Here is a 9,511-nt window from a genome sequence, read left to right on the forward strand (position 1 = left end):
ACGATCGGTGTCGGTGTCGCTGCCCTGCTCGAGCTACCTACTCCACCTTCACCCCAACTATTCCTCTAACCACTCCCCTTCTCTGTTGACCCGCTCTTGTTAGCGACACCGCGACCGGCATCTCCGTCTCCTGTTTGTTCCCCAGAGTCGTCCCCGAAATCGATTGTCATGCTTTTTCCGCAAGTGAAAAATAGGTAATGCGTTGTTTGTTCTCCAACCGTATTCTTTTCCTTGGTGAACCTGAACGATATATTTTTTAAACAACTTGAGCGATATTGTTGTCTAACAGTTGTATGCAACGCAACGCAGGATGAGGCAAACACCAACAAGATATGCAACGCAACGCAGGATCCCCATCACTGCCGTCCATATCCGCACCAACGGCTGTGGATTGACTCTAGTCAGTGGCTCCCACCGGCCCGGTCCATGCGCACCCCTACCTCGGACTCCATCCCCTCTCGGCTCCTTCGGCTCCGGCGACCCACCGGCGGCCGGCGACCAGTGGCGTCCATCCCTCCCAGTCCCAGTCCCCGCCCTCAGGTGATAAGATCCATCTCCCACCCACCTTATCCTTTCCTCTGTGCCCGTTAGATCCATCTCCCATCCATCTTATCCTTGCCCCGGTGCCTCTTAGATCCCTTTGCGTTCTCCGGTTGGATGGTTTGATGCCCTCGTTGGCGACGCAGATTCTCCGTCCGGCGCATTCATCCCGGATCCCACCAAATCAGATTGCCCCTTGTGCTGTACAGCCACATTCTTCCTTCCTTCTTGGGAATCAATGGCGTCTCTACGAGTGAGCTGAACATTGGGTCATTATCTGTCGACAGAGGCGTTTTGAGTGTGCACTGCAGATATGGGATGAAGTTCAGTGATAAATGCCCAAGTGTAGGAAGGGCGACTTGCACTTCACTATTGACTCTGGAATACAAGCCAAATCGGCTGGTGGCTATCTCTTTTTCTTTGGGTTAACAGAGCAGTAGGATCAGCAGCAACTGTACAAATCCCAATCCTGCGGCGGGGCCTGGGCCGAAAGAAAACCCTAGCTAGTCTCAGGATTGAGTTATAGGTGTATGACTCGGATCGCAATGAGAAGGTTTCGCTATGCTGAGACTGTACACATTTCTGGGGACTGTATTTTTGGCTGGGCTCTTTTATGTTTATGCAGAGCTTCTATACAGTACTACTGGATGAACTTGATATCCTTCCTCGCACCAATGGTTTTTTTATACTGATGATTGTTACCCAAACTTGCTTCCTGGCATATCTTCGCTCGCCGAGTTTTATTCTTTTTGTCTATGCCCTGAAGAGATACCTTGTAAAGGACTTTCTATATATTGGTTATTTTTGTGGACTACTTGACTGACAGTCATGCTTTCCTGTTTTCTTATGCTGGTGTGCAGGATGGATAGTAAACTAAGTGGGTAAAGCAGGAATTAAAGGACAGGAAAGTTCTCGCCCATTAAGTAGGTCTTGCTTAATTAAGTGGGTAAAGTAGTGTCGTGGAGAAGTACACGAAAGTGCCGTCCATTTGAATGGTTTATTCAGAGCCTCAAGCCTTCTGGAAGACTGGAACCATGCCGCTGGCCCCCAAACAAGTTAGTGGCATTCATACCTGCATTAGTTTATGTCTTTTTCTTGGTACTTGTCTCTGATTATCTGTAATTGTGCGCACTAGCAACATTGATAATGACTCTTCAGAGTCGACATCAGGATAAACTGTGCTCCTTCTTTCTTCTTAGAAAATAGGTAGGATAGCGGTAATTGCCTTTGGCTCCTAGGTGCATATGCACCCATTGTCGAAACACACATTTCGAAAAGTTAAAAAATTCGGAATAAAAATCCCGCGTGTATAAGGGGCAACCTGGTGCATGTAGCTCCCGCTTGCGCAGGGTCCAGGGAAGGGTCCGACCACTTTGGGTCTATAGTACGCAGCCTTTCCCTACATTTCTGTAAGAGGTTGTTATATCCGGACATTTTATGTGCGTGCACAAGGTTTCAGTGAAAAACAACATTTTTTGTGGCTTGTGTAAAAAAGACAATTTCTGATATTCTGTACACTTCCATAGTACACTTCCATAGTACTAGTTCATCAGCTAGAAACAAGCGCTCTGTGAAATTCTGTACACTTCCATAGTACTAGTTCAGAAGCTATTCAGCTATATAATATCCCTTCCTTTTGAATATGTAACATATGGATCAATTTGAAGGAGATCATGTTACATTTCCGTGCAGGTTGAGCACTAGTGGGGTCATATGTTATTCTTGGTCATAGCTTTCACATCTATGAGGACGGTTCCTGGAAAGCACAAGTCAGTAATGGCGATGAAGAGAAAAAGGACATATTTTGATGGGCTGGCACCATGTCCACCTGATCACCACCATGATGGCTGTTCTCCACTCTTGCATGCACGGTAAGGGGAAGAATGGGATTCTAACTGGTGATTCTTCAGGGGTTACAAACTGGTTGTCTGTATTTAGTCACATAATGGTGTTGCATTTGGAGAGTTCTCTGCTACTGATCTGGTAATTCCATAGAGTTATGTATTGGCTGCTGAAGATTTTGGTACAAAATACTCCATCATGTGATGTGTCATAACATGAAAATGCGTCTAGCTTATGTTCTGTATTTTAATTATCGATTAGTGAGTTGTGTCCACTGTCCACCACCCACATTGGTTACTAGTTAGTTTATTAGCAGGTCCAGTCAGCAAAACTTAAAAAAGGCCAAGTAGCTGGATCAGATCCACCATTGACCTGTTGACCTGTTGGCATCTCTCCCAGATGATACTAGATAAGATCCACTTCCCATCCACCTTGTCCTTGTCCCAGTGGGTTTATTCGTTCTCGTCCGTGTAAATTGCGTAGTCGGATCAATGGATACCCGCCAACAGACACTCCCTGCTTACTTTATACCACCAATTAATGATACCCAAATTTCCTTTCTGGTATTATCACATTCTTGCTGTAAAGGAATTTCTGACATCTTAATTATATGTGCTGGAGTTTATAGAGGCATGCTTCGTGTTTTCTGCTTCAAAGTGTGCAGGACAGGACATGCAGTAATTCAGCGGGTAAAGCTGGGAATGACAGGAAAGTGCTTCTAGATCCACAACTGTCTGACCTGAGATTGATATAATAGCTGCTTCTAGATGTAAACCAAACCCAAGGACTAGGAGAAGAAGAAAAATGAGAAGCACACACTACTTCGTCAGATTGCCTCTCCAGTTCGTATTTCGGTCACTAACTGTGGAACGTGTGGCACATTAGAGACCACGGAACAGCGCCAAGAGGTTTGGAAAAGCAAGATGTTATGGCTCCAAACGCCATATGAAACGAGAGATGTTTCTTAGTGCGTGCAGATAGCTCAACTGAATGCATGTGCTTATTGAAATCACAAAAGTAATAATATCAATGATTTTGATTCGAGGTATGAACATTCTTTCCAAAGCTGTCTGATATATCAATGATGAGTACTATATATTTAGAGACACAAACACCAGTGCTTTAGCGACAAATTTGCTACTCCCTCTGATCCATATTAAGTTGGTACAACTTTAGTACAAAGTTGCATTACACTTTGAAGAAGCAAGCCCTCTGCAAATTCTGCATGTACACTTCTATAGTAATTCGAAAGTAATAAGGCTGTACAAAAACTTCCTTTTTGAGTATACCGATGCCATTTGAATAAAAGCCCTTTTTTTCATGATTTCCCTGCGGGTGGAACATTTATAAAAGGATGGTTCATGGAAAGGATGGTCATGGACAGAAAGAAAAAGATTTTGTTATCAACTGGTTATTTGTATTTACTATTTAGTCACACAATGTTGCCCTCTGCTACTTTACACTTCAATTATCAATCAGTGAGCCGTGTCCGCGTTGGTTACTGGTTAGTTTATTAGCAAGTCCAGATCAGCTAAACTAAAGAAAAAGGCAAGTGGGTGGATCAGATCTGCTATAGCCTTGTTGACCTGCTGTTTGGGGATGTCTGTCTCTCGATCTCCTGCAACACAACATTGTTAGCTCCTACGATCGGCCTCTACTTCAACCTTGCCTCATCGCTGCGCTGGCTCCTACAGCGCTGCTTCTCACTTGTTCAACTGTGTAAGCTCACCACTATTCTCGTCTGTTTTCCTCTACAAATCTGGCTGTAGGGTTCATTTTATTATCTTCCTTATTGCCACTGGCTAATTTATCTCATGGTTTCTCACTCCAACAGGTGTTTATCCATTGCTTATTCATGTGTTGTTTCTACCTGTGATCCAGAAGCACTTTGATTGCTCATCTATCATTTATTCAGGTCATTACCCACTCTCAAAATATTATCCTTGGTTTATGCAAATGTCTACAGACATGCCAGTAGTTTTTTTCCTTATCTCTGTTGGTGCAGTTGACTGATTTATCAAGTGATTTACTACTCCAACAGGTTTTTCATCCATCATCACGTCCCAAAGCAATTCTTGTGCCCGTCTTTCATTTTATTCGAGCCATTCCACACCCAAAAAACCAAAAATAAAAGAAGGGGAAATTGTTTCATAGTTTTTGCTCCTATTTTTCATTGTAAACTTGTTCATCTCCATACGCACCTACTCTCTTCAGCCTAGTCACCCTCACCATAGACAAGGAGAAGTCTGCCTTTAATGTTCTTCTACTTGTTTCCCATAATTTATCTTTCCACACCCAAGATCTGTGCATCCACAAAACAAACAAAACTCCCTTCCCTAGGCATATACACCCAAAAAACAACCGCTGCAATCCGATGGAAGTGGCGTTGGCTAGCGCTGCCTTAAGTGTTAGCCTAAAATTGGCGGCATCACCTGTCTTAAAGAAGCTCCATGCTCATTCTTCAACGTACCTCGGAGTGGACATGGCCCGTGAGCTCCACGAACTGGAGACCACTATCTTGCCACAGCTCAAGGTGTTGACTGAAGCAGCAGACAAGGGAAACCACAGGCCCAGGTTGGACAATTGGCTTCGGGAACTCAAAGAAGCACTCTACCTGGCCGAAGAATTGCTGGACGAGAGTGATTACAACCGCCTCAAGCGCCAAGCAAAGGGGAAGGATTCCTTGCAAGCCAATGCCTCCTCCATCAGCAACACTCTTATGAAGCCTTGGCATGTTGCATCGAGCAGGCTGTCCAATCTGAGTTCAGAGAACAGAAAGTTAATCCGCCATCTTAAGGAACTGAAGGCTACTCTCGCAAAAGCCAAGGACTTCCATCAACTGCTCTGCTTACCTGCTGGTTATAATGCAGAGAGCCCTGCCATACCATCAGCTCATGTTCCTGTGACCACATCAGTACCACCTTTCAAAGTGATTGGTCGTGATAATGACCGCGATCGTATAATACATCTTCTTACCAAGACAGCTGCTACTACTGAGTCTTGTACAGCCATGTACTCTAGTTTGGCCATTGTTGGGGCTGGAGGGATGGGAAAGTCCACCTTGGCACAACTTGTCTATAATGACGCGAGAGTAATAAAATGTTTTGGTGTGAGAATGTGGGTAAGCATCTCATGCAAACTTGATGTCCACCGTCATACACGGGAGATCATCGAGTCTGCCACAAATGAGAAATGTCCACGCATCGACAGCCTTGATACTCTGCATCACAAGTTGATTGACATACTGCAAGATAAAGGGAAATTCCTGCTTGTATTGGATGATGTTTGGTTTGAACCTGGCAGCAAGAAGGAATGGGACGAACTGTTGGCTCCTCTAGTTTCCCAGCATAAGGGAAGCAAGGTTTTGGTAACTTCTCGACGAGATAGATTTCCAGCTGCTCTCTGCTGTGAAGTGTGTCCTCTGGAAAACTTGGAAGATGCTCACTTCTTGGCACTCTTCAAGCATCATGCATTCGCTGGACCAGAAATCAGAAATCCGCAGTTGCGTGGAAGGCTTGAAGATTTTGCAGAGAAGATTGCTAAAAGACTTGGACAATCTCCTTTGGCAGCAAAAGTTATGGGTTCCCAGTTGAAAGGGGAGACAGATATATCTGCATGGAAGGATGCTCTAACTTTAATGATTGACAAAATAAGTGAGCCCATGACAGCTTTGTTGTGGAGTTATCAGAAGTTAGATCCACATTTACAGAGGTGCTTCCTATATTGCAGCTTGTTTCCAAAAGGCCATAAGTATGTCATTGATGAGTTGGTTCATCTTTGGATGGCAGAGGGCCTTATTGATTCGTACAATCAAAACAAGAGAGTGGAAGATATAGGGACGGATTGCTTCAAGGAGATGATCTCTGTTTCGTTCTTTCAACCATTTTATGGGAAATATTATGTTATGCATGATCTTCTTCATGATCTGGCAGAATTACTCACCAAAGAGGATTACTTCAGATTGGAAGATGATAAGGTGACAGAAATACCACGCACTGTTCGACATCTATCTGTTCGTGTTCATAGTATGACGCAACACAAACAAAGTATCTGCAACCTACATCATTTGCGCACTATTATCTGCATAGACCCCCTAATGGATGATGTAAGTGACCTTTTTAATCAGATACTACAGAATTTGAAGAAGTTGCGTGTACTATATTTGTCATCTTATAGCAGTAGTAAGTTGCTAGAATCTGTTGGTGAGTTGAAGCACCTTCGGTATTTGAACATCATCAGAACACTGATTTCTGAATTGCCAAGATCATTGTGTACTCTTTACCACTTGCAGTTACTTATGGTAAATGATAAAGTTGAGAGTTTGCCTGGGAAACTCTGCAACTTAAGGAAGTTACGACATCTTGACTGGTATGATTATGGAACATATGACTCAAACAGAAAAGTAGCTCCTCAAATTCCTAACATTGGCAAGCTAACTTCCCTTCAACAAGTCCAGAAATTTTCTGTGCAAAAGAAAATGGGATATGAATTGCAACAGCTGAGGGATATGAACGAGATCCGTTGCAGTTTAAGTGTCACAAATCTTGAGAATGTCACTGGGAAAGATCAAGCCTTAGAATCGAAGTTGCATCAGAAAAATCATCTTGGCAGCTTGCGACTTGAATGGTGTTGCCAGAATAACACCAATGCAGAGGATAGTTTACACTTGGAGATTCTAGAAGGCCTGATGCCACCGCCTCAACTTGAGGATCTTACAATTGACGGTTACAAGTCTTCACAATATCCAGGCTGGTTACTTGACGGTTCTTATTTTGAGAATTTGGAATCTTTAAGCTTTGCTAACTGCAGCGCATTAGAAAGTCTACCATCCAATACTGGGCTATTTGCGAATTGCTCTTCGCTTGACCTCCACAATGTGCCGAACCTGAAGACATTACCTTGTCTTCCAATAGGGCTTACATATTTACGTCTGTACAATTGCCCACTGCTTATATTTACTTCCAACGATGTGCCAAAAAATAATGACGAGAGAGAGATCATGAGGACAGACCACTTGTCATCACAGCTTGGTTTAATCTGGGAGGTGGATGCAGGATCAGATATCAAGAGTGTACTCAAGCGGGAACATTCATTTATGAACCAGCTGATGATATTTATGCATGCTGATGTGTCAAATGTTCAAAACCTTGAAAGTGCTCTAAAAGGAGAGAAAGATGAAATATTGGCAAAAGAGGATATCATCAAGGCATGGATATACTGTCACGAGCAGAGGATGTGCCTCATGTATGGAAGGAGCATTGTGCTGCCGCTGGTTTCACCATCAGGACTTCGTAATCTTTATCTCTTCTCTTGCAGTATTACAAACGGAGCTTTATCTGTATGCCTTGATGGCCTGGCTTCACTGGAAAGTTTGAACTTAAACGACATCATGACTTTAACTACACTTCCTTCGGAAGAGGTTCTCCAACATTTGACAAATCTTGGCCGCTTGTTCATTGTATATTGCTGGTCTCTCAGGTCATTAGGGGGCTTACGAGCTGCTACCTCTCTTTCACATGTTCACTTGAGATCCTGCCCTTCTTTAGAGTTGGCAAGTGGAGCCAAATGTTTGCCATTATCCATTGAGAAGCTCTCTATATCCAATTGTGTGCTTGCAGCTGACTTCGTCTCTACTGACTGGCCACACATAAATGATATTGGCGTATACGATTGCAGAAGCACCACATCCTTGTCTGTTGGTAGTCTCACCTCTGTTAAAACATTTGTACTGTATAACCTGCCAGATTTATGTACGCTTGAAGGATTGTCTTCCCTGCAACTTCAGTGTACATTTGATTGATGTTCCGAAACTCACCCCTGAGTGTATCTCCCAGTTTCAAGTCCATGGCTCGCTCTATGTTAGCAGTCCAGTAATATTCAACAACATGCTCTCTTCTGAAGGTTTCTCAGTTCCAGCATTTCTCTCTCTTGAAGGATGCAAAGACCCATTTGTTTCATTGGAAGAATGCACAAATTTCGCATCAGTCAAGACCCTAAGATTCTGTAATTGTCAAATGATTTCCCTGCCAACAAATCTGAAGTGCTTCTCCAATCTGAAGAGTCTCGATATCTGGGACTGCCCGAACATATCATCTTTACCAGATCTGCCATCCTCCCTTAAGCACATATGTGTATGGAATTGTGAGCTCTTGAAGGAGAGCTGCCGAACACCTGATGGAGAAAGTTGGCCAAAGATCGCGCATATCCGCTGGAAGGAATTTATAGTGTGATCTTGATTCCCAACTACAAATAAACAGAAAGGTAACTTAGCTCCCGTCGGCGATCTTTGCACTGTCAAAGATATGTAGTCTTTCATAATATATATGCACTTCATTAAACTTTTTAATATTTAAAAAATTCCATTGATTACAAACTTTTCTTAATAGCAGGCCCTCCAGCAAGCTGTTACGAGGTGGGAGTGCTTCAGCCTGGCTCATCCTGCAGCCCAAACTGTCTTCGACTTCACGGGCTGGTGTTGATCTCCTCAGTCTGTTTCCTGCTTTGCTGATGGCTTCACGCATTGCCCTCTCACTCGACTCGACCACCTCCTGGCCTCTGGTGCCACTGTCACTGACGATGGTTTTTGTAATCGTGGTGTTGGTTATCTTATCTTCTTATTCATGCTATTATCATCCATTGACTGAACAATTCCCGAAACCGTAGTCTAATTGGCACGTTATTCCATCACTTAGTTTTGTCCTGTTTTGTTTTGATTCGTACGACTGTAATCTTTATGTCTTGTGTTATCTTACGTACCATGTAATAACTGGAGGTCTCCTTTATCATTCACCCCCGTAATGAGATATTTGGTGTACTGCAGTACTTGAGTTTCATACTTGATACAAGTTGCCTGCTGCTTCAGAGTTCAGACCATTTTCCTTGCATGATGGTCTAGAAAGCCTGCTGCTTCTGACCTTGGGGGGCATGCTAGCTGGTCTTTCTGGTTGCTCATTTCCTGCTGTTTGAGATCTACATGCATTATCATTATGTACAGATTTCTCTGTTGAACAGCATAGAGACATTTAACTACATAGTATCTTCTGGAGGTAAGTCTGAATAATGTGCCCTGCAGAAGGCAAGAATGTGTTGTAATTTAATTATCGTGACTTGGCTTTTATGATCTACACTG

At 43.3% G+C, this 9,511-nt stretch overlaps 1 pseudogene; it reads left to right on the top strand.

The window, feature by feature from the left end:
* Positions 1 to 436: 436 nt before the first annotated feature.
* Positions 437 to 9,215, top strand: LOC119288314 (annotated as a pseudogene).
* Positions 9,216 to 9,511: the final 296 nt, after the last annotated feature.

Source organism: Triticum dicoccoides, chromosome 4A, assembly GCF_002162155.2.
Source record: "Triticum dicoccoides isolate Atlit2015 ecotype Zavitan chromosome 4A, WEW_v2.0, whole genome shotgun sequence".
Taxonomy (NCBI): domain Eukaryota; kingdom Viridiplantae; phylum Streptophyta; class Magnoliopsida; order Poales; family Poaceae; genus Triticum; species Triticum dicoccoides.